This window comes from Mytilus edulis, chromosome 13 (assembly GCF_963676685.1).
Source record: "Mytilus edulis chromosome 13, xbMytEdul2.2, whole genome shotgun sequence".
Taxonomy (NCBI): domain Eukaryota; kingdom Metazoa; phylum Mollusca; class Bivalvia; order Mytilida; family Mytilidae; genus Mytilus; species Mytilus edulis.
In genome coordinates this window covers 66,867,970-66,894,027 of record NC_092356.1, presented here as the reverse complement: position 1 = coordinate 66,894,027, position 26,058 = coordinate 66,867,970, and the positions used below count along the sequence as shown (strand labels likewise).

Here is a 26,058-nt window from a genome sequence, read left to right as displayed (position 1 = left end):
AGATTGATGTCACTTTTAAATATACATCCTATACTAATTATTGCATTCACATGCATGTTTCATTGTATACAGATATATCATGTATATATATACAAATAATGTGTATTCTCTGTGTACTCTCAGACTGATTTAATGATTGGTGAATGAATTTTGTTGTAAATACACAGCATTCTAACATATATATATATATATATACAACTCGTCTAAACATCAACCCAACAATGTTAGATCTGTAAATTTGCTTTCGCAAATTTTTTGTTCTTGACCCTCGCCGGGATTTGAACCCATATATATATAGCAGTGCAAATAAAAGAATCATTTGTTCAAAATGTTTTAAATTTCATTTAAATTTTGTCCAAGTAAATTAAAACTTATAGATTTTAATGTATCACCATCACAAACTGAGAGAAAAACGATAGCTCTCTGTTTAAACTATAATGTAATTGTCACGATTGTCTGATCAATTAAAAGTATCTACTAGATCCCACTGGTTCAATATGATACAGAATGCTTATTTATAAACTGTGTTAGGGTAAAAGTTTAAAAAGAATAAATATAACAGTATCCAAATAAAATCAAAACCAAATCAATAGCCATGAGATATTTGAGTGGTTTTAATGACCACAGTCATCACAACCACAATAATCAAATCACTCAATGTTACTACTTCTCTGCATACTGATGGGAAATGTTATCAATGAAAGTGCCGATGAAAGTGCCGCTAAGGATATGACGACTTCCATATAAGTCTGATCAAAGCTGGAAATTATACAAAGCATCTAAAATCAATGTTGGGTAGATATAAACAATGGACGTATTCAGATGGAAGACAATATGGTTATGTTTAAACTGTTATGATAGCCCCAATACCCTCTATATAACTAGATATGGGAAATCATATCTAATTTATCTCTGACAGTTAACATTGCCATTGTCAGTTGTTGCATATATACATGTACTTGTCTAAAATTTCTTTACACAAATAAACCAATAAAACATATTCCTGATAACCAAATTTGGCACTAACAAATATAGTCAAATGTCTGATATTATTACTTAATACCACTGGTTTGCATGACTTAAAAGACAGAAACTCAGTCTTTCTACAAACTTTAATATCCCAATTTATTTCATGTAAATAAAATACTAGGAATTATGTCAGAAGTAAGATGGATTGTGTCTGAAAATGTATTGATTTCACTGTATACATGATTATATAGTACAACGTCCTATTTATTGCAGTTCTTTATTAAGTTTTTACTTATTGAGCTCCATGGGGTTAACAGTATACTATAGAAATGCTTTTATGACCTGCTTTAAGTGTATACTTGAGCTTCAGTAAAGATGTATTTCCTAAACTGCTCATTTAGGTTTTATGTCATGGTCCTAATGGCCATTTAAATTTATGTATAAGGAACAGAGAAAACCATTCATAAACGTTACTTCACAAATTAAGTCACAATTGATTATGAGAACTTTTCAAAGAAAATGAGCAACAACCAACTTCATTTTTTGGCTGATTCATTTGTCTGTCCTAGTTTTACATTGTGTGCTTATGAAAGCCATTGTAGAACTATGATAATGGAAGGATGTATGTATTTATATATGTCCACTCATAAACCTGTTTATAGTGACCTGGGTGACCTAAACTTCATCTTCATTTGCCAAGGGTTACAATCTAGTCCCCTCCTGTGGAGAGGAGGAATCCTAATTAAAGATTCTGGCTAGAGAGGAAACCTAAACCTTTGTCTGGCTATCTGGACCATGCACAATTCTTTGTAGACTGTCTTAATTGATTGTAACATATTGTCCAGTCGTCAAGAGTTGACTGTGGGTGCTGTCAGGAGTGCCGTCACATTTTAGACATTCCTTCATTCCTATTTGTGTATACATATGTATAACCATTATATTCATGTCATAAAGCCTAAGAATAAAAATAAAATAGAGATATGAAATGGGGTACGTTTCAAACAGACAACAATCTGACCTTAGAGTAAAATATCAACAGCCAAAGGCAACCTATGGGTCTTCAACACAGCAAGAAAACCCTGCACCCAAAGGCAAATTCAAGTTCATTCTAAGATATAATGTTAGGTGCAGTACAAGAGCACCTATTATCTTTTCCTTAAAGTTTTGTCACAAAATCATGGATTAAGTGAAAAACAGTAACAATGGTAAAATTGAGGTGAACAAAAGAAACAAGACGTATGGAGGAAGTGAGAAGAATTTGAAAGGTTATACTAATTAGCCTGATTATAGAGGTTCTTGCCAACTGCTTAAGTAATTATGCACACATGTGTTTCTTAATTAGATTAATCATCTATCAGCAGGTTAGATTATTTCTCCATTAATCTTCTTTTTAAAAATCTACCTGCTGTAATCAAATTATCATCTTTTTAAAAATATCAATTTACATGATATATCAATTTGTCTTTCATGCTTTCTTTGATAGATATAGATCAAAGAGTCAAACATTTGGGTTGTACAGAATGTTTCTAACACAATGGAGAAAACTCTATACTGAACATTTATATATTTGAAAAATACCATTAGATCCTAAGTCAGGAAAAATGAGAACAATCTTTTAAAAGTAGGTGCACAACTTCAACATGTGGGCAATCTTCCTCAATAGATTAACTGTTTCACGGATTTGGGTTGAAAACTGTAGGACAAGTTTTATCCACAATTAATAAACCTGAACATGGTCATGCCTTACCCATGCAACCTCACTATACTATAAGCTTGTGTTGGACCATGAAATTGGGGTCAATACTTTAATTTGACATTAAAATTAGAAAGATCATATCATAGGGAACATGTGTACTAAGTTTCAAATTGATTGGACTTCAACTTCATCAAAAACTACCTCGACCAAAAACTTTAACCTGAAGCGGGACGAAAGAACGGACAAACGAACAGACGAACGGAGGCACAGACCTGAAAACATAATGCCCCTCTACTATCGTAGGTGGGGCATAAAAATTAACAACCTTCCAAACTAGATATTGAAAATCAAAAGTATAGAAAAGTAAACCAATTTACAGCAGTTCAGCGGTGACAGGCTTACATGTAGACTTTACTTAACCCTTTCCTCCATAAACGACGCCTTTTGACGTGCCCCCTAAAGTTACTCCATAATAAGCCTTTTGACGCCTGTGTAGTACCTCAGTTGAAATGCTTGGACCATGAAATGTCTGTATCAATCTTAATAAAATTTGTATCCAATATGAAAAGAATATTCAATATATTTAATATTCATATTAAATTTATTTGATGAAATATTTGTTTTTCGCAATGCATGAATACTTTAAAGCATATTTTCAGGATTTATTGAAAAATCCTATGTGAATCAAGTATGCAAAAAAAATATTTTCATTGAGGAATTAATATGAGAGGCATATGTATAATACAATTGTAACAAACTTTTTAAATATCAGGTCCTCATGATCAATTCTGCTCCAAAGACTCCATATATGAGAGTTATTTCCCCTTATATATCAAAATATGTGAAATATAACTGTTGAAAAATCAGAGAAAAACACTTGTTAATCTGATAATTATCCTGACACAAAAGCTGACAAACAATGTATCTAGAATGGTAACAGAATTACTCCTTAAATTGTCAAGTGTCAAATGGACAACTAGTAACCCATCCAAAAACTCTGACAGAAAATCTAAAGAATCTGAGAGAGTATCGGTGTAATTATGTCAGTTTCCATGATGAAATAATATTTATGCATGTCTAACAATATACAATGGTATTTATTTTGGGTTAATGACTGGCTGTGCATGACTTAAGTATATTTCCTGCTTAACAGATGATGATTAGTTTAATTAGTGTCACAAAGTAAAGATTTCTGTCCTATCTGTTTATAATTTCTACAATTGAAGGTTTCCAGGCACATGTAACTTCAGGGAGTCATGGAGTTTGCATGCAGTCATGATTTATAAAAACATATATTTCTGTTTCAATTTAAAACTCTTCCTTCTTCAAGTATGACACAAGAAAGCTGTGAAAGACTAGTCATGCATGTCAGGGTTCTTCCAAACTGAGTTCAAGAGTCCTGGACACATGAGAATCTGTCTGGACTGACCATTTTCAAAACTGGTGAGTCCATACTGCATCAAGATTGTAAAATTTTGTATGAACTGAATACACATATCATCATCTTATAGCAAAAGTTTAAAAGTAGTCTGAATTTAATGTCTTTTCATTGGCTCATTGCTCAATTAATAAAGTCAAGGAGTAATAATAATTCTTATTGCAATAAAATACCTTCTCTTTATGTTGGACTATCCATTACCAAAAATGGTGAGTCTCTGGACTTGTCTTCATAAAGCCTTAGTGAGAACCATTGCTTCATATCACAAAAATTTACCCACTGCTATTAAAGACCCAACCCCACTTTTCTATAAAACCTGATTGAGTTGCAAGATTCTGTTGAATATAAAAAAGAAGATGTGGTATGATTGCCGATGACATGAATGAGACAACTCTCCACAAGAGACCAACATAACACTGAGATTAACAACTTTGAGTCACTGTAAGGCCTTCAACAATGAGCAAAGCCCATACCACATAGTCAGCTATAAAAGGCCCCGATATGACAATTGTAAAACAATTCAAACGAGAAAACTAACGGCCTTATTTATATATGAAGCCAGTGTATATTCTACACCACATACAAGAGACATGGAGTTTTCCTTCCTATTGATTTCACTTCTTTATAATTGTTTTAATGTAAAGAAACAGGTTTTCTTATATCTTTCAACTAGTAAAGTTAAAAATTTTCCCTATTTTTTAATTTCCCACACATACAGTGCATTAGTATCTTGTGCAGTTGATGCACTTGACCTTTACACATGGATCGAAGACATATGAACTTGTTAAGAATTAAATAGTCTAATTACTGGATATAAAATCAACAAAACTAATAATGACAATACTACAGACACATGTGTTACAGTCATTAACAAATCAATATTTATATAATAATGGAACATGCATTCATTTACATGCACACATTCACTTATATGTAAAATAAATATGGTGTTTTGGTATAGTACTATTATATTAGTACTACAATATAAAAAAAAGATGTGGTAAGATTGCCAATGAGACAACTTTCCACAAGAGACCAATGACACAGAAATTAGCAATTATAGGTCAGCCTTCAACAATGAGCCAAGCCCATACCGCATAGTCAGCAAGTTCCTTTTGGAAAGCAAATGATTATGTATAACATAAATGACATTTTGTTTCTTGTGTGACCTGATGCTTTAGTTCTGACAAGAGTAATGGCTATATGTGTTATCTCCCTTTATTGTCCAGAGATTTTAGTTCTGACAAGAATATTGGCTACATGTATATGTGTTATCTTCCTTTATTGTCCAGAGATTTTAGTTCTGACAAGAATATTGGCTACATGTATATGTGTTATCTTCCTTTATTGTCCAGAAATTTTAGTTCTGACAAGAATATTGGCTACATGTATATGTGTTATCTCCCTTTATTATCCAGAGATTTTAGTTCTGACAAGAATATTGGCTACATGTATATGTGTTATCTTCCTTTATTGTCCAGAGATTTTAGTTCTGACAAGAATATTGGCTACATGTATATGTGTTATCTTCCTTTATTGTCCAGAGATTTTAGTTCTGACAAGAATATTGGCTACATGTATATGTGTTATCTTCCTTTATTATCCAGAGATTTTAGTTCTGACAAGAATATTGGCTACATGTATATGTGTTATCTCCCTTTATTATCCAGAGATTTTAGTTCTGACAAGAATATTGGCTACATGTATATGTGTTATCTCCCTTTATTATCCAGAGATTTTAGTTCTGACAAGAATATTGGCTACATGTATATGTGTTATCTCCCTTTATTATCCAGAGATTTTAGTTCTGACAAGAATATTGGCTACATGTATATGTGTTATCTTCCTTTATTGTCCAGAGATTTTAGTTCTGACAAGAATATTGGCTACATGTATATGTGTTATCTCCCTTTATTATCCAGAGATTTTAGTTCTGACAAGAATATTGGCTACATGTATATGTGTATCTTCCTTTATTGTCCAGAGATTTTAGTTCTGACAAGAGTAATGGCTATATGTGTTATCTTCCTTTATTATCCAGAGATTTTAGTTCTGACAAGAATATTGGCTACATGTATATGTGTTATCTCCCTTTATTATCCAGAGATTTTAGTTCTGACAAGAATATTGGCTACATGTATATGTGTTATCTTCCTTTATTGTCCAGAAATTTTAGTTCTGACAAGAGTAATGGCTATATGTGTTATCTTCCTTTATTATCCAGAGATTTTAGTTCTGACAAGAATATTGGCTACATGTATATGTGTTATCTCCCTTTATTATCCAGAGATTTTAGTTCTGACAAGAATATTGGCTACATGTATATGTGTTATCTTCCTTTATTGTCCAGAGATTTTAGTTCTGACAAGAATATTGGCTACATGTATATGTGTTATCTTCCTTTATTGTCCAGAGATTTTAGTTCTGACAAGAATATTGGCTACATGTATATGTGTTATCTTCCTTTATTATCCAGAGATTTTAGTTCTGACAAGAATATTGGCTACATGTATATGTGTTATCTCCCTTTATTATCCAGAGATTTTAGTTCTGACAAGAATATTGGCTACATGTATATGTGTTATCTCCCTTTATTATCCAGAGATTTTAGTTCTGACAAGAATATTGGCTACATGTATATGTGTTATCTCCCTTTATTATCCAGAGATTTTAGTTCTGACAAGAATATTGGCTACATGTATATGTGTTATCTTCCTTTATTGTCCAGAGATTTTAGTTCTGACAAGAATATTGGCTACATGTATATGTGTTATCTCCCTTTATTATCCAGAGATTTTAGTTCTGACAAGAATATTGGCTACATGTATATGTGTATCTTCCTTTATTGTCCAGAGATTTTAGTTCTGACAAGAGTAATGGCTATATGTGTTATCTTCCTTTATTATCCAGAGATTTTAGTTCTGACAAGAATATTGGCTACATGTATATGTGTTATCTCCCTTTATTATCCAGAGATTTTAGTTCTGACAAGAATATTGGCTACATGTATATGTGTTATCTTCCTTTATTGTCCAGAGATTTTAGTTCTGACAAGAATATTGGCTACATGTATATGTGTTATCTCCCTTTATTATCCAGAGATTTTAGTTCTGACAAGAATATTGGCTACATGTATATGTGTTATCTTCCTTTATTATCCAGAGATTTTAGTTCTGACAAGAATATTGGCTACATGTATATGTGTTATCTTCCTTTATTATCCAGAGATTTTAGTTCTGACAAGAATATTGGCTACATGTATATGTGTTATCTTCCTTTATTGTCCAGAGATTTTAGTTCTGACAAGAATATTGGCTACATGTATATGTGTTATCTCCCTTTATTATCCAGAGATTTTAGTTCTGACAAGAATATTGGCTACATGTATATGTGTTATCTTCCTTTATTGTCCAGAGATTTTAGTTCTGACAAGAATATTGGCTACATGTATATGTGTTATCTCCCTTTATTATCCAGAGATTTTAGTTCTGACAAGAATATTGGCTACATGTATATGTGTTATCTTCCTTTATTGTCCAGAGATTTTAGTTCTGACAAGAATATTGGCTACATGTATATGTGTTATCTCCCTTTATTATCCAGAGATTTTAGTTCTGACAAGAATATTGGCTACATGTATATGTGTTATCTTCCTTTATTGTCCAGAGATTTTAGTTCTGACAAGAATATTGGCTACATGTATATGTGTTATCTCCCTTTATTATCCAGAGATTTTAGTTCTGACAAGAACATTGGCTACATGTATATGTGTTATCTTCCTTTATTGTCCAGAGATTTTAGTTCTGACAAGAGTAATGGCTATATGTGTTATCTCCCTTTATTATCCAGAGATTTTAGTTCTGACAAGAATATTGGCTACATGTATATGTGTTATCTTCCTTTATTATCCAGAGATTTTAGTTCTGACAAGAATATTGGCTACATGTATATGTGTTATCTCCCTTTATTGTCCAGAGATTTTAGTTCTGACAAGAGTATTGACTATATGTGTTATCTCCCTTTATTATCCAGAGATTATCTTATACTACTTATTACCTTATAAACTTTCAGATGTGTTTTTCGTGAAATACAGGGGTATACTTTTATTTACTATGAGTAATGGAAAAAGTATGATATTAAATGATAAAACCAAAGCATGTTTTTCGTTTTTCATTTAAAAGAAAAAATTGAAATATTTAAGCCATTTGCACAAAGGACATTCCAACAATCAACCAATCATTTTCAAAACTTGAAATAATTCATTTGGTAAAATTAGAAAAATTAAAAACAACAAAACGACCAACTGAACAACACTTCTTTTATTCAAAATCTAGAAAATATATTTCTTTGGCCTATATAGCTAACCATAAATTATAAAACTGTCTTCTCCCACAAGAAAAACAGATTTCAAAAACAGTTTGAAGAGTAAAATTACTTAGAAATTTATTTTCTTAACTGTAAAAATGTAAAATTGATCTGAAGATTATTATTACTTACCATGCTTACATGTTGTTAAATTTCCTTGTAGTCAACGTAAATCTTCTCAGACAAAATATATTGCACTTGGAGACTTGTAAAAAGATTTATTTATATAAACCTTCCTATCTATCAATAAAACAAATCAATTGAAAATTCAACTGTTTTTGATAAATACAGCTGTAAATCATTGTACTTTCTATAATGCCCTATTGGTTTTGCACTTAGCCAGTATTTTAGTGTTGAGATAAAAATAAATTCCACAATGGTGTGACATATGTGTCTTGTTAAATATTAAGTTGACAGCACAGTATGAGCACAAGAGTTTGCTCGTGGTATATTTTATAATTTCAGTACTTTTAGATAAATTATAGAATGGTTTGACACATGCGTCAATATTAAGTTGACAACTCAGTAAGAGTTAGCTATAGGTATAATTTCAATACTTATCATAATCATAATGCCTGGCAGGATCTTTGAAATCCATTCTATCCTGTACTATTCAGGCCATTAAATTTTCTCATATGAACTGTCACAACCTTTGATAGCTAACTATACATAATGGAGGTTTCTCATTGTTAAAGGTGGATGGATGACATAACTTGCATCCACTAAATGGTGTGTGGTGGCTAGTTGTGGCATTTTATCACATTATTTTTGTATGAAAGACTAACCATTATATAGCGAGGTATTGATGTGTATATAAAGGTATTGCTTTAACACTTAATATAAACATAAAGGTCTTTTTTCTTCACTCTCCAAATGTTTAAAACTGCTGGTTTACAGGAAAGGTAACTTTTGTCATTTCTGGTACATGTACTAGATTTCCTATTACTTTTATTTACGTCAATGATGACCAATAACATTAAGCCATATTGTTCGTTATATAACAAACAGATTTTTTTAAGTTAATCAAAACTCAAATTAGTATCATTAGTTAATACACATCTAGGCAATTTATCAAAAGTTTCCTTCTATTAGAAAGTTTGAAAGGATAGATAATAATCAAAGCGCTGTAAGCGCTGAAGGCAGTTAACCAAAAACCAAGGCAACCGTAATTATGAAAACTGTGGCAATGTTGCCTCAACATTAAACATTCATATATAGTACATTCATGTTTATCTTATGATTTATTTTTTAAGGCAAATAATTTATATGTTATCAAGGTTTCAAAAGCAATGCATATATCAATGTATATTTTTTATGGTGAGTCTGCAGTGGTACAAGTTCCCAATGATTGCAGTTGTTCTACTTGGTAGTTAACCTTGATTTTATTTGACTGCTAGAAGTTCAATTTGACGTAGTATGAACATGTAATAGTATGAATGGACTGGTTTCCCTGGAAAGAAAACTGAGTTTGTGTTCTATAGTACAAAAGTTAAATGAGATACGAATCAGACAAATGTTCACTACAACAGGGATAAAAGATGAGGTCTGACTGACTTGCCCATAGTAAATGTAAATGATTTTTTATTTTGTCCCATACATATGAATATATATAATTTAGGGGGGATCTCAACGGTTTTCAAGTTCTCAAACAGGTAGGGGTAGGCAGAGGATTTAGGGGGCAGGGGGCCCGGCCCCCCTTTTTGGGAAAAAAATTTGGTTGCTTATATAGGGAATCACTGAAGCGTGACTGGAGCAGGCCCCTCTTAGGTCAGTCAGTGGGCCCCACTTATGAAAATTTCTGGATCCGCCACTGGGGGTAGGGTGACCCTAGGGACTTCCCCTACATTTCATTTTATTTGTTATATTGTCCCATACATGAATATATATGGTTTAGGGGTTGGGATCTCATTGGTTTCCAAGTTCTCAAACAGGAAGGGTAGGGTGACCCAAGGGACTCCCCCTATATTTCATTTAATTAGTTATATTGATCCATACATGAATATATATTGTTTTGGTGTGGGGATCTCGACCGTTTCCAAGTTCTCAAACAGGAGGGTTGGGATGACCACAGGGACTTCCCTCATATTTCATTTGATTTGTTATATTGTCCCATAGTATGGGACCCATACATGAGTTTATCTTACCTCCTATACATTTCCAGGAATATGATTGGTTAAAAGCGTCCGCGTGCAAACCGTGTATATTTGATATTAGTTAAGTAGGGAGGCGGGGCTTATCTCATACACGGTTAGTAGTGGAGTTACGTCCCTTTATATGCCTTATTAGGTAAGAATGGGGCGGGGCTTATTTCATACACGGTTAGTAATGGTGTTATGTCCCTTTATAAAAAACAAAACGGTACTGAGAAAAAATCTTAAAAGTTCCAACAGACGAAGAAATTGATCATTAAGATTGAAATAAATTCATAAAACACATTTAAACCTTACAAGTCGTTATTGTTGGCATAACGATAGGATCAATGGAAGTATTTTCTTAGTGCTAACAGTATTGAAGACTTGCTCATTTTGAGAATCACTAGTCTTAATTTCACACGTTAAGATAGTCGGTAAGATAAATTCGTTACATAGTGTGCTAGTGATGTAATACGGTATATATGGGGTCAGTAAATTCCATATGGGGATTCGAGCTTCGCTCTCACCCCATATGGAATTTACTGACCCCATATATACCGTATTAGGTCACTAGCACACTATGTAACTAATAATATATGGTTTAGGGGTAAGGATCTTGACCATTTCCAAGTTCTCAAACAGGAGGGTGAACAGTGACCTCAGGGACTCCCCCTATCTTTCATCTGATTTGTTATATGTTTTAGGGATGGGGATCTCGACCATTTTTAAATTCTAAAACAGGAGGGGTGGGGTGACCCCTAGCGACTCTTCCTATATTTCATTTGATTTTTCATATTGTCACATTGTCATATTGTCACAAACATGAATATATATGGTTAAGGGGTGTGGATCTCGACTGTTTCCAAGTTCTCAAACAGGAGGGGGTGGGGTAATTCCAGGGACTCCCCCTATATTTCATTTTTTATTTATTATATTGTCCTATACTTGAATATATGCAGGGGCGGATTCAGACGGGGGAGTGTTGCGGGCTTGCACCCCCCTTAAATTTGCAAAGCATGGGTTGTTCTCAGCTTCATAAAAAAAATTCCGATAATTTTACCTCAATTTTTTTTAGCCTCGCTCTGCTCGGCGAAAATTTAAGTTTGCGCCCCTCCTAACATAAAATCCTGGATCTGCCCCTCATATGGTTTAGGGGTGGGGAGCTCGACCGTTTCCTGAATCCAAGTTATCAAACAGGAGGGGGTAGAGTGGCCCAAAGAATGCCACCTATAATATATCATATGATTTACTTACATTAAGGTATAAATAATATAGTTGCATTATTTGTGAAAATAAAGAATGAAACTTTCAGCTACTTTAATTGACCCTTCAAAATTGAGAAAAAAAAATAACCCCTCGAAATTGCAGTAATATGTTTACACTTTAAAAGCATCTAACATGCATTATCATCATTTATCATTTATAAAGAAAATTTAGACTGTGACCATGAACATGTATATTGTTAGATATACTGTTCCAAGCTGTCACGTTGTATTGGATTTTTAAATTAAAATTTATCAAAAAGTAATTTTTAGTTTCTGAATAAAATATTTCTCTGCTTTTTCTTTCTTTTACATATATCTTTTGGTTTACAATACTAGTATTTATATTCATTTACCATGCATAGATGTATTTTTTCACCTGCTTGGATTTATTTTGTAAATGATCGTCAAACCCGGAATTTCCCTTATCCGCTTCCGGAATCGGATCCGATTTTGTAAAATTTTGTCTTCACGGCCGCCATTGTTATGTGTTTACAATGTTGTTTTTGTCAATCAGATACGATTTTACTCGAATTTTACAATTTTGTCGGCGATTTTCTGTATAAAGCTAGCGGTTGAACAAAATGAACATCGCCGTCATGAATAATAATGATAAAAATAAGTTTTTAGCTCGTTTAATTGGAGACTTTGGTGAACATGGTGAAAAGGTTTGCAAAGTAATTTCTTATTTTCTTTCAAATGTAAGGCAACTACGTCGGGCGTAGCTAGAAACCAACTATCCTAGTCGAAATTCCGCTTGCAAAAGTGGAAGGTCTCGGATCACCGCTAATTTGCACACCTGCCTCCAAATTGAAAAGCTACGAAAATTTCTTTTTCTAATTTGAAATTGCCGCCAACCGCAAGAACAGTTGATTTATATAATAGACTACTGACGTAGTTGTACTACGTATTGATGACAAACAATATTCCTACGACTTTTGTCATTTAGGAAATCTAAACTGCTTGTCTTAAGAGATTTTCGGCGATTAAATATTTCATACAATTGTTCTTTGACATCTTAGCTAAAAGCACAAGTCATAATGAACTACACAAGGATTTTTAATAAGCACTACTTCCTATGTGTAACTTTAAAACTTTTGGATAAATCGACGATCATTTAAGGTTTTTCTCGTCATTTTTTTTTGTAATCCAGAATAAAAAGTATTAAAAAAGTGTTCAATTAGTTATATATAACATAGTAACAAGCTAGATAATAACAATGGCAAGTATTTCAGGATTTATTGGGTAGAACACAAATCTAGGGTGCTCGCATAATGCAGCTTAACTGCATAAAAATGTTTCGGCAGATACAATGTTTTACATAATTTCAATCAAAATAACCCAAAAGATATACAAAAGATGATTATAAGGTTACAAAGAGTAGTCAGAACAGCTCTTAAATCAATACAACTTAATATTAGTTAAATCAATATCAAATAATTTTATTGCCATATAAATCAAAAACATGATCTGTGACAAACATAACATATATACAAAAATAAACAATACAATATTGAAATACAAAATGTATCAGTTCAAATTATTGTTTGGGTCCCCAGTGATACATATGAAAAACCACTCAAATCACATATATCTAGTTACACTGCTTCACACAGATACAATCAGGGTTCAAATAAATCTGATTGATTGATGTTAGCTCTACAGGGACTCTTAAAAAAAGGCTAAACAGAAGGGATTTAGCACATTTATATAGATATGTTATGGCAAAAGGTGTTGTTTATTTAAATCTGAAATAAAGCAACCTTCATAATATTAACATTAGAGTTAATGTTCAATAAGACTTAACAGTTAACTAAGGAGAAAAACAGAATTCAATAACTAAGACTTTTGGATAAAAAATTTAAACAATAAACATGTTTACAATATTCATACAATTAGATTCCAATATCCATTTAAAATAAAACAATCCTATGGTCTGACATAAACAAAAATAAATAACACATTGTTTAAATAAAAATATTTCTGCTACTTTCACAAAATCAATATATTCAACTAAAACATGTTTTGATTGTATTACTTGCAATTACAAGGTTGAATTTTAAAAGGATTTGTATGTTATTCTAGTCAGACCTCAATTCAGATTCTAGAATTACCAAGATGATATTGCCCACATAATGTAGCTATAAATTTGGACTTAGTTAGTTATACATATCAATTGGATAATACATATATCTTTCTCAAAGTAAACTTTAAAATTCTCCATGCAACAAATATATGCACACTGCAAAAAAAAAAGTTATTGATAGAAGTTTAAATTTTTAAGAATATCAATATTTGCACTCACAGGTGTCATTTATTAATCATATTCATTAAAACTTCATCCTATTGAGTTTATGTAAATAATCACCTGTATTGAAGTTCATTTTGATTTTTTTAACTTCAGTGAAGACAAAATTTATTTTCATGCATATATAAATGTTATAAAGATTTTGTATTTTTTCACATGTTTCATTTATGAGGCCGTCATAATATAGCTAACTGTTTGGTGTGAGCCCTAAGTCTCAATTTTGAAGGCCTTACCTTGACCTATATGGTTTTTCTTTTACAAATTCTGACTTGGATGGAGAGTTGTCTCATTGGTACTCATACCAGATCTTCTTATAATATAGGGCCAGAACTGGCCCTGCAGTTACATGCATCCATACTCTGGTGGAAAGTTGTCTCTTTGAAAACATACTATATTTCCTTATTTTTATATTTATCTATATAATCCACTTATTTTCCACTTTGGTAGTTATATAATTAAGAGTCATCTTATTGAAATTATTTAACCATAAACCTGTCTAGACCGAAAATTTCATCTTTCCATAGTTCTTCATAGGCTCATATATATATATTACATGTATTACAATAAACATACTAGAAAAAATTGGTACCCTTTGTTTTATCGTGTTTATCAGTATGTTGTTTTTTTCTCTGCACAAATAAATGTGCAAAATTATGACGATTCAAGTCAGTTTCAACTGATTATTTACATTCTTGTATGGAATTGTTCCCACTTTGTTATGTCTGCCTATTATACATGTAGCTATACAGTATTGGGTTTTGCTTTTTGATGAAGGCCATACATTGTAAGTTGAAAAATAAAAAATTTCTGAAGCCCTTGATTTGGATAGTTGTCTCATTGACAGTCATACCACATCTGATTATTGTATATAAAGTTTAAAATGAATAAAAAGATGTGAGGCATATAAATCAAATCGACAGCAACCCAGGCCAATGGTTAAAATCAATAGTTTAAGTTGTTATTCTCAGCTGGGATAAATACAATATATGAATGATATGATTACATATGTCATGTGTATGGTCAAATTCTTATCCATCAAATTAGACCCTTACTATATATCTTATTTCATTCAAGCATACATGCTTAACAACAAAATATCATCATATTCCTTATTTTTCATTGGATACCAATTTTCAAATGTTTAACGAATTACAAAGTTTCTATTAGGTATATATATGTAATCTGCAGACTTTGGCAAAACCACGAAATTAAATGTCCATGAAAATACAAGTTTTCATCAATCCACGAAAATTGGTACCCAATTAAATAAATGAATCCCCACTAGTATATAAGACAAGAGTGCACACACTGAAATGTCTCGCCTTCTTTACTAATCATTGATATTATGTTGATAGTCCTAAGTATAAAGCTTTATTACAACTGTCACATAAACTTAACATTAACCAAGATAGCTAAACAAAGACCAATGAACCATGAAAATGAGGTCAAGGTCAGATGAACCATGCCAGGCAGACATGTACAGCTAACAAAGCTTCCATACAACAAATATAGTTGACCTATGACTTATAGTTTAAGAAAAATAGACCAAAACACAAAAACTTAACACTGTGCAATGAACCGTGCAATTGAGGTCATGGTCAAATAAACCTGCAGGACTGACATATAGATCATAATATATTTCCATACACCAAATATAGTTGACCTTTGGCATATTATATTAGATAAAAAGACCAAAACTTAAAAACTTAACTTTGACCACTGAACCATGAAAATGAGGTCAAGGTCAGATGATATCTGCCCGCTAGACATGTACACCTTACAATCATTCCATACTACAAATATAGTAGACCTATTGCATAAAGTATGAGAAAAACAGACCAAAACACAAAAACTTAACTATAACCACTGAACCATGAAAATGAGGTCAAGGTCAGATGACACCTGCCAGTTGGACATGTACACCTTCCAGTTCTTCCATACACCAAATATACTAGCCCTATTTCTTACAGTATGTGAGATATGGACTTTACCACCAAAACTTAACCTTGTTCACTGATCCATGAAATGAGGTCGAGGGCAAGTGAAAATTGTTTGACGGACATGAGGACCTTGCAAGGTACGCACATACCAAATATAGTTATCCTATTACTTATAATAAGAGAGAATTCAACATTACAAAAATTCTGAACTTTTTTTTCAAGTGGTCACTGAACCATGAAAATGAGGTCAAGGACATTGGACATGTGACTGACAGAAACTTCGTAACATGAGGCATCTATATACAAAGTATGAATCATCCAGGTCTTTCACCTTCTAAAATATAAACCTTTTAAGAAGTTAGCTAACGCTGCCACCGTATCACTATCCCTATGTCAAGCTTTCTGCAACAAAAGTTGCAGGCTCGACAAAAATAAAAAGTCAAGATGGACAATCTACAATGCATGGAATTGTAAAAAATATAAACATTGCTGCAATTGGTGCCATTTAATTAACCACTGACATGACCTTGGAAGACTGCAGATGGGCATGTGGTCCAAATAATTAAAGACAGATATATAAATAGTATGCGCAATAGTATAATGAGGATTTTACCATTGCATTTAATCATGTTTATAAAAGATATAGACATCCTAGATCTTTAAACAATTTGATGTACATCATCTATGAATTAACAGACCTGTAACCTGTACAAGAATCATTATATTGTTGGACCAAATCGGTCTTTGCTTTACTAGTTTTTCTTTTATATTTGACATTATTTTCAATAACTACATGTATATATACATGTTGAGCAAATGCATAATTATCTCCCTCTAGGTCAAAGTATACATGTACATGTAGGTCACATGCAGATGGATATAAATGAGGTCAAACATTAATGATCAGCAAAGTTATGTTTTTTTTTTGACAATATATAGAACCAAATAGACTAAGCTAATAACACATAATTATGCCATTATGATTTATCAGTATGCTTTAATGTATGAATTACGTAAAATTCATACTTTTAATCATGAAATTCAAATTATACTGTCGATTATATATTGCAAATGCAGGCTCTTTAAAACTATTAAGGGTAATTTTCTATATATCTATTATAAGATTTACTCTAGAAAAAGTGGCTCTGATATTAAAATATTTTCCCATTCATAACATCAATAGCTTGCACTTATGAAGCCTATGACTTATTGTTTTCCATAAATCATCTAATATGCCAATAATTATCATAAACACATCATCAATTCAATGATTAAACAAAATTATATTTAATAATGTGATAATGAAAGTTTATATCCTACCTTGTTTTCTTAATGAAGTGAAAATAACGGTATAAAACAGTTATTTATTATAGATACTCCAACAATGTATTGTATAGACAGTATTTAATGTCCAGTAACTCAGGATGTGCAGTCAATTGTCCAAAGAATGTAAATGTACGATGAGACAGGCTAATGGATTTGCCAACTAGCATGACTAGCTTATATCTACAGTATCAATCCACCACTCTTTAAAGATTGGACAAATAACACAGGCAGCAAACAATGTTTGTTATTGAGAACAAATGTATTAGAAAAACAAAACATCTAATGGATCCTGTTTATCTCATACTGAGTATCTACAAATAAAATTAACAAAGCAAAATTCTACCCTCCTCTTATCTAGTAGAAATATATTCCTCAGTCAATGTAAATAGATTCCTTGATGACCTACCACAACAGCAAAAGCCAAAAAGTAAGATAAATACCAAATTAAATACCACTTTTCCATGAAAACCTGTCAATCACTGCCAACAAATTCAAACCATTATCATTTTAAACTGTTCATACATAAAGGACAAATGTAGGACTTTTAAAAAGAAATCATGAAATCTAGCTGTTGTCCATAACAGAAAAAAACATAAATTACACAAAAATAGTTTCTCTCCTGTGTGTCATTTCAACCCCATATAGTGACCCCCCTTTACAACATGTGCAATAATTTCAATTTCCTGGAAAACCTGTTAAAACTCAATTACAGACATGTATATATATATAACTGATAAACTGTCACATGCAGAAGACAAAATATCTAAGTAAATCTTACAGTTTGATGTATCCACTGTCTTCAACAAGAATAATACACAATATAGTCCCTGCCTATCCTGCTCCGTAATCTGGATTCCAATAAATACTTGTCACCAATCGTGGAATATAACCGTGTCATTCTACCACTTGATCACATCTTCTAAGATTTACATCTGACCTGTACACACAAAAATCAATACATCATCCACAAATATATATATAGATACTTATGTTTCACTCATTAAATATATCAAATCTTCAGATTTCATTAGAATTTCCTGTAATATCAAATTCTTATAATTACCACCTGAAATTATTAGTCAGAAGTTGAGCTGTAATCAAGTTTTAACATATAACAGTAAATCAGTTCTTTCTGGTTCTTAATTAAGGCTATCATTCAACATCAAAAGATTTAAGATTCAAGTCTAAAATAGGTCATAAAAATTAATTTCTGTTCAAGTTTATGTACATGTATCTATGTTTGTTGTTTTATTATCATTATATTAAAGGAGATGTGGGGTACATGTATATATACATTTATAGCAGAGTGACAGCAACCCAAGCAAAATAAAAGGAGAGTATTTTGTATTTATGTGTCAGACACAGATTGCAGTGTTCTCCCCAGGATTTTTGGATAGCGCTGTGGTAAGCGTGTAATTTTCGACAATTCTCAGTAACTTTATTGCGGTGTGCGTTTTGTTTGTAATTGATTTGATGTGTTTTTATTATATTATGCTATTGATGTTTTCTCTTGTAATGATGTCCTCATCATGCTCATGATAGTTACAATGTACCCCTTTGTTTGTTAATGTTTTTGTCTGGATACACATTATACAGAAGAAGAGTCTTTTTTTTCCTCCATTGTAAATTCATATTTTAAATCCTCATACATGTACTATCAGTGTATAAAACTGAAGGAAAAGTCTTTTTCCATGATGGGTCTACACCAGACTACCTATGTGAAGATTTCTTAGCACTAAACGGTAATGTTGCAGAACATGTAGGACCAACAATAAAGTCATTGTCAGCTTCTGTTTGGTTTTGTAACCCACTGTAGCAGTGTACAGTTTACCTTACGATGTTTGACAGAAATTGACATTTTTTAGCATAAAGATTTCTCATTTTTCTGACCTTAACGTTTTATAATATTTAAATGGCCTCATCCAAGCTGAACATCGAGAAAGTGAAATTTCTCAAGTCGTATCAGCTTGGGGTTTGTTTTTCTAATCATATATCCTCTCAATTGTTTTCAAATGGTAGAATTTCTGACTAAACAATTATAAGTTTGAATAGGTGATAATTAATACTTCAAAGACTTGCTCATTTTCGGGGTTCGTATGGATAGTAAACCCGGCAAATAATTTGTAACAAACCCAGGTGTTTGATCACAGGCACTTGTTTCTATCTATTGGAAGACCCACTATCAACGTATATTTACGTAAATATACGTTGATAGTGGGTCTTCCAATGGATAGAAACAAGTGCCTGTGTGTTTAATCGTTTTTAAAATCATCGTTTGTTCAAAGTTCGTAAAACAAGTTTGTGAGTGTCGTTGGGAAATGCGGTCAATTCATTTCATCTCATTTCATTCATATATGCCTCTATATATTCTTTTAATTGAAAAAATAGATGTCAATGTTGAAATCTTTGTTTATTTTGATCTTTAAAAAGACGCCATTTTTATAAGACTGGTCCCGCGGAGTTACTTTAATACAACGGAAATAATTCATTCAAAAATCGTAAACCAGCCAATCACGTGATCCGAAGAGTAAAATAAGCAGGAAACTTGAAAAAATGCAAAAAAAAATACAGCGACGCGGTTGAGTGGGATAGTGCTGCGGTAAGTGCAACAGGACAGCGGGAGAACACTGGATTGTAATGTATATTTCAGATACAGTTGGGGTATCTAATATAAAGTGCTTATACATGTAGATGCTTCTCTCCATATTACATTTACTTTTGTACTTTTAAATAGATTTTTACCATTTGCTCCTAAAAGGGAGACACATACATTTTAGTACAGGAGTAGAAATAGAGATACATGTACATTGTTTCGTCTTTCTGCTAAAAATATAAGTTTTGTGGATTTCAAAATAAAGACATGCATATGTTTAAATACTAAGATACATTAATGTGCATGTGAAAGTTTATTAATCTTTATCTATTTTTTTAGTGTTTTTAACTGTTTTAGATTCAAATTGTATAAATTACTTATACATGTAGAATTATTGATTTAAGCCAATGGCAATTTTTCATCACTTTCTTGGCTACAGTGTATTTCCTCCATCTCTCTAGGCTATTACAAATTTAAAAGACAATGCACCTACTTTACACATGTACATATGTATATCCATGCCAATAATTCCAACAATAATGCGTAGGTGGTCGATGTCTCATACTAAACAAATGGGGAATGTGTCCACTGACCACAAATGATGCCCTGTTTGCATGTAACGTTATAAAAGGATTATGAGGATATAAGTCAAGAACAAATATTCCAGGAATTTTCCCAATTTGTAAAGGGGCACAACCTTACATGTACATGTGCAGTGGTCTCGCTAGCCCAAAATAGAAGGGCGCCGCGCCCTGGGTGCCCACATCCGCGCCCTGGGTGCCCTCAGCCGCGCCCTGGGTGCCTTCATCCGCGCCCTTCTGCCCTGACGTCTTTTTCCAAAATTCTCTTGTGCCGTTTTGGTAAAATTGCCTTTTGTTTCATCGATTTCAAATCTCCAAGTTAATTACATATATGACACCTGTGTGATTGCCCCCAGGTTAATCATGTCATTACAATCAATTACAATGATAAAGACTTCAAAGGTGTTAATATCTAGGTTAAATTTAATTAGGACAATGTATCTTTTTGTCATACATTTGATGAATGTGTCAGCGAGTGTGTTTAGCTTGGGTCGGTATTTCGATTTCCAAGTCACAATGGAAGAGTGTATAAATGAAGACTTTCATGACTTTAGAATTGAATTTAAGTCATCAAAATAAAACTATGCCTTCACAGAAATGCCTTCCATCTCAACTTGTTAGCGACAAGCACAGTTTTTAATTAACGCAAACCTGTTGGAAATTAATTTTGGAGTTACTTCCCCTGTTTTAGCTTATTACAAATTTGTGCTCTAAAAATATTATCTAGTATCAAAAAAAGGAATAAAGAATCAATTGAATATATAATAACATAATAATGTTACCTTAAGGATATTAACTGTCTTTGAACATATTAAAAAAAATATATTGCAATTTCTGTTTGATAATTATACTTTTAGCAATCCATGTTCTAAACATTGATAAATTAGTAATACACACTTTCTTAGAGTCATTATGTATAAAAAGCTGAAATTGTTAATACATTTGCATATAGATAAAAAAAAATATTCTTTGACAATGGGTAGAGTGAAATTAAGCTATAAAAACATAATATGTTGATGAAGATGTACTATATAATTCATAACTACACAAACAATGAAATAAAGACTATAGTTAAAATGCATCTTTATTTAAAAAAAAACAACATATACAGTAAAAAAAAAGAGATTTGTTAACTCGTGATACACACAGAAACGTAGACAAAAAAATTAGCAGTGCCTTTTCTTATCATAAAAAGTGCCCTGCCCTCCACTGGCACCCTGCCCCTTTTGATTTCTAGCTAGAGCACTGATGTGTATATATAATTAGAACTGTAAAAGTGACCCCACCAAAATTCAAACTTGATAGGTGTTTTATGGTTATAAGCATTGTGTACAAGTTTCATAACATTTGGTTGAGGATCTGTAAACCGGATCCTATGGAATGCTTGATAAATCCATGACTAGTCTAGAAATGAAATGAAAATTGAAATTTTCAGAAAACAAGTTTTTTCTAATAAGTCTTTGAATTTGGCCGACTTTGATGTAAATTTGTACACTGATGCTTAAAGCGTACACAATTTAGCATGTTCACGACATGGCACTTTTGAAAATGAAGTTAAAGTGCCCAACCAGACTATTTTAGCAGCAATTTTTACTCTAAAAGCAGTCAGACATTATTGCTTTACTATGATGGACTGCTGATTGGCTAAATGTACATTTTGTTGTAGTAAGTCTTTATCTTTTAATTTACATCACGCTTGTACGGATTACACATTGTACTTCTAAAGTAGACTTGTTTGTGTACAAATAACTGACTTGTCTTTTTCCATTAATATGTTACATGTATTTAATATAGACCAATAAAGACAATAATCAGATTCCTTTGGGAAAAATATTTATAATGTCTTTAACAATTTGATAATTTAATTACAACAAAGTTATCAGAGTTCAAATGTCCCCCTTGTTGCACATATTTTATATTTACAAGGGGCTTTACTCATTTCAAAAAAGTCAATGATCCTACATTTTTACATTCTCAGTTTTATAAAAAAAAAACTGGCAAGAATTGTATCCATGAGAGCACTAGCAATTCCATGGCCAGTTTCCATAATTTAATATTGAATCTCTGTTTTGTCATGTTTGTAAAAAGTTGATCATCCACCATTATAAAACTTGTCTGAGATATTGCTGATATAAACTTACATGTATAGTACAAGTTTTATAAAAAAAATCTGGCAAGAATGTACCCTTTAAAGCCCTAAAGAGGCCATTTTCCACTTATACAAATATTTCCAGGGAGCATAACTGTTCATCTTCCACCAATATTAAATGTCAATATTAAACTTGTATGAGATATTGCTGTTATTAAGGGACAACATCAAAAGTTCAATGTAGGATAAAATAAAAACTTAATTCACATAGTTTTTTCACTGACCCCCCACCCCCCTCTTACATTTTGTAAAACTTGCAGCATTTTTTACCCCCACCCCAAACTATTTGATTTAAGTTTGTTATTCTACATTTATTTTTTTTATGTCGTCCCTAACCTACAATGTATACTGCAGTGAGTGCTATAGTAAAAGTTTCATAAAAAATCTTGCAAGAATTTCACCTGTGATAGCGCTTTAAACAAGACCAGATGTACACCATGTATTTCCATGTGCCCGGCCCAACTTGTTAATACTCAGTCTCAGGGGACAATATATAATCATTATAATAGTAATTTATAGCCTTTCTTTTTCAAGACATCATATGGGGACGAAGTCCCCATTAACAGTACTAGAAAAATCAATAAAAAAAAAAATCGGGAAAATTTTCCCGAAATTTTCATTGTACTAATGAACTCAAAATCATTCAATTTTTTTAATGTCATGTTTTGAATTCCCGTATCTGCGAAGAAATCTACAATGTACTTCCTTTTTCCGGTCTCGTTTGTATGAAACTTTGAGTAAAATATATATTTATCAGTCTAGTATAAAATAGGAAGGAACGCAATACCAATTTCATTTTTAATAATTCCTTGATATGAAAAAACGTTACTGATGATAGCGTTTCTTTGTTTACATTGCATATGACATCATAACTTAAATAACGTCACAACTAAAATCCCTAACAACAGAACCAAAATCGGAAACGTTACGGTATTGTCGTTTCTTTTTTTTAACAAATATTTAAGTTACAAAAAAAATAATTCATACAGACTTCGTCCCCATTTACACGTAATGCCTGCCTCATATTATTTTTTTGGAAAATAGTGCTAGAATAAATGTGCATTTTCTATCTGGTAAATTAAGTCATAAGGGTGTGCATAATTCGAATTCATTATTGGCAATCTTTTCCAGTGAAAGACATGATTAAAGAAATAGCCAAAGGTACAGTTACAATTTGATTAAATCCATATCCATAGGTAACCATATCCATAGCATTAAGCAGGGACCCTAAGCAGTGCCCTAAGACTTTACATGTGTATGTAAATGGTGCACTTAAAGTGTGGCCTCTGCACAAAAAAGGCCCATAGAGTTAAGCCAATTGTAATACCCTTTCAGAAATTACCTAGCCTTTTGCAAAAGCCCAGGAAACAATAGTCAATAAAAATATTATGGGAATACTATGGGAGATTTTTGCATAAAATTTATTTTTAACGTTATAAATGCAAATATTGTTTAATTTTCTTGTACCAGACATTTCAAAAGGGCTTCAGAAATTTGATTTGTCATGCCTTTCATGCACAAAGTAACTGAAAGAAGAAGAAACATTACATATGTAATTTTTACCTGCTAGCGGTTTATTGACAATTTACAATTCACTGCGCATGTAAAGACGGAAGTGATCTTAACTTCCTGTAAACAAAGAGGTTTCCAAAGGGTATATAGTTGAAAAAGTTATTTATGCGGGAAATTCAAGTTATACTTTTACATAATATCAGGCAATTTACAGTCAAATTAATTTTCTTGGTACATCTTCACATGAAAAAATATAAGCAAATCCAAAAAAAATATAAAAAAAATATAATCAAAAATGATAAAAATAAGCAAAAATAGAGAGCAAAGGTGCAAAAGTATACAAAAAAAATATATAACAATAGAAAAAACAGAACTAGGTAATACAATATTGATTATAGAAATAAACAAAAGTCATTTATCTACAGAAAAACAATCAAAATATTTTTGTTGTCAAATCGGGAAACAGAATATCTTTTTAGGAAAAAAAAAGCATACCCCCCTTTCAAGTTGGAGTTAAAAATGGTTGTTCCCTCAAATCATATTTTTGTGAGAATTTTACATAATTTACAACCGTTATCTCAGCCTTCCGGACGTCTCCACTGATTTGGGGCACATCTTCTTCAAGTCGTGTGCTTGACAGTCTCACGAAGAATGAGGTCTTATTTTAAAATTGAGAATGTGTTAAAAATACATTTTATGTTGTATGTCATGTTTTATGTGGCACAAAATAGTGATTAATATATGGCCCATATTTTGATATTGGCTGGGTGTCAAGTGCATTTCAGTTATTCTTCAGTTTACTGAATAATTCACTATATTGACACTTTAAAACGGGTTTCATAACGACGGTTTAGGCTTTTAAATCGTTTAGTTTTGCTTAAATTACTAGAAATTCCTCATGATTCACTTGCTGAGTGTATGATGATTCCAAATCATCAACCAAATTGTACAGGAATACCAGTTGCTATTTTTTTGTCTTTTAAACTGCATGTTATGTTAATGAAAGTAGAATTTTTGTGACTGACACGACCCTAATTCTAGTGATTTGAAATCGTATTCTCGTTGTAATAAATCTCGCACCTACGGTCCCATGAACCTTTTCCGAGAGATTAATAATGCTACAGGTACATGTATACATATCATACAATTGCTCTATGTTCAAAATTCCTCCAAAACCATTACGCCATCTTTCTTTTTTTACAATCCTTAAAATGGAAACTTTAGTAGTGGTGACGCGCTGTTAATTTAATTTTAGCTTTTAAAAGAAACCGACCAATTTATCCACATTTAAAGCATCATTACGAACCCGATATGGCAGTTGTATTTTATAATACACATGCAGAGCTAGCTCTACTAGCTATTGAGCATCATTCAATGAACTTTTATGCATTTGGTCGCATTAAATCTATCGTCTGATCGGTTGTCTCAAGTGATCAAGTCACGAACATGTCACTTTTCATTTTGAGAATTTTATGTCAGTTCTGTATGTCTTTGTTGAGTGTCTACTTCTTTGCCGAATTAGAAAAGATGAACATATTATATGAACACTCATTCATTGCAATAAACAATGTTGACCTCTCGATGTATTTCTATGGTTTTCTAGTGTTACTGTGTTGTTGTTCGTTGATGTTTACCCCGTATCATTTCCTTGTGATGTATTATCATTACACCGACCATGTTATTAAAAAATAAAAACATCTCGATCCAAACAATATGGTCCAGTGAAAACTAAACCTTTCAGAAGGGGGAGTATACGTACAAAATTATATCGAATCAACTACAGTCAC

The 26,058-nt window shown here is 32.1% G+C and overlaps 1 protein-coding gene across 4 annotated transcripts in view; it reads right to left on the bottom strand.

Annotated features, from left to right (window-relative positions):
* Positions 1-24,375, bottom strand: part of LOC139500694 (calmodulin-binding transcription activator 2-like) — a 73,453-nt gene extending 49,078 nt beyond the window's left edge. For all 4 annotated transcript variants that reach the window (XM_071289494.1, XM_071289496.1, XM_071289497.1 and 1 more), the window contains exons 1-2: positions 24,323-24,375; positions 18,215-18,373 (exon numbers count right to left, since the gene is read on the bottom strand). The gene's annotated coding sequence lies outside the window, so the exon portion shown is untranslated. The remainder of the gene's footprint in view (positions 1-18,214; positions 18,374-24,322) is intronic.
* Between the last annotated feature and the right edge of the window lie 1,683 nt (positions 24,376-26,058).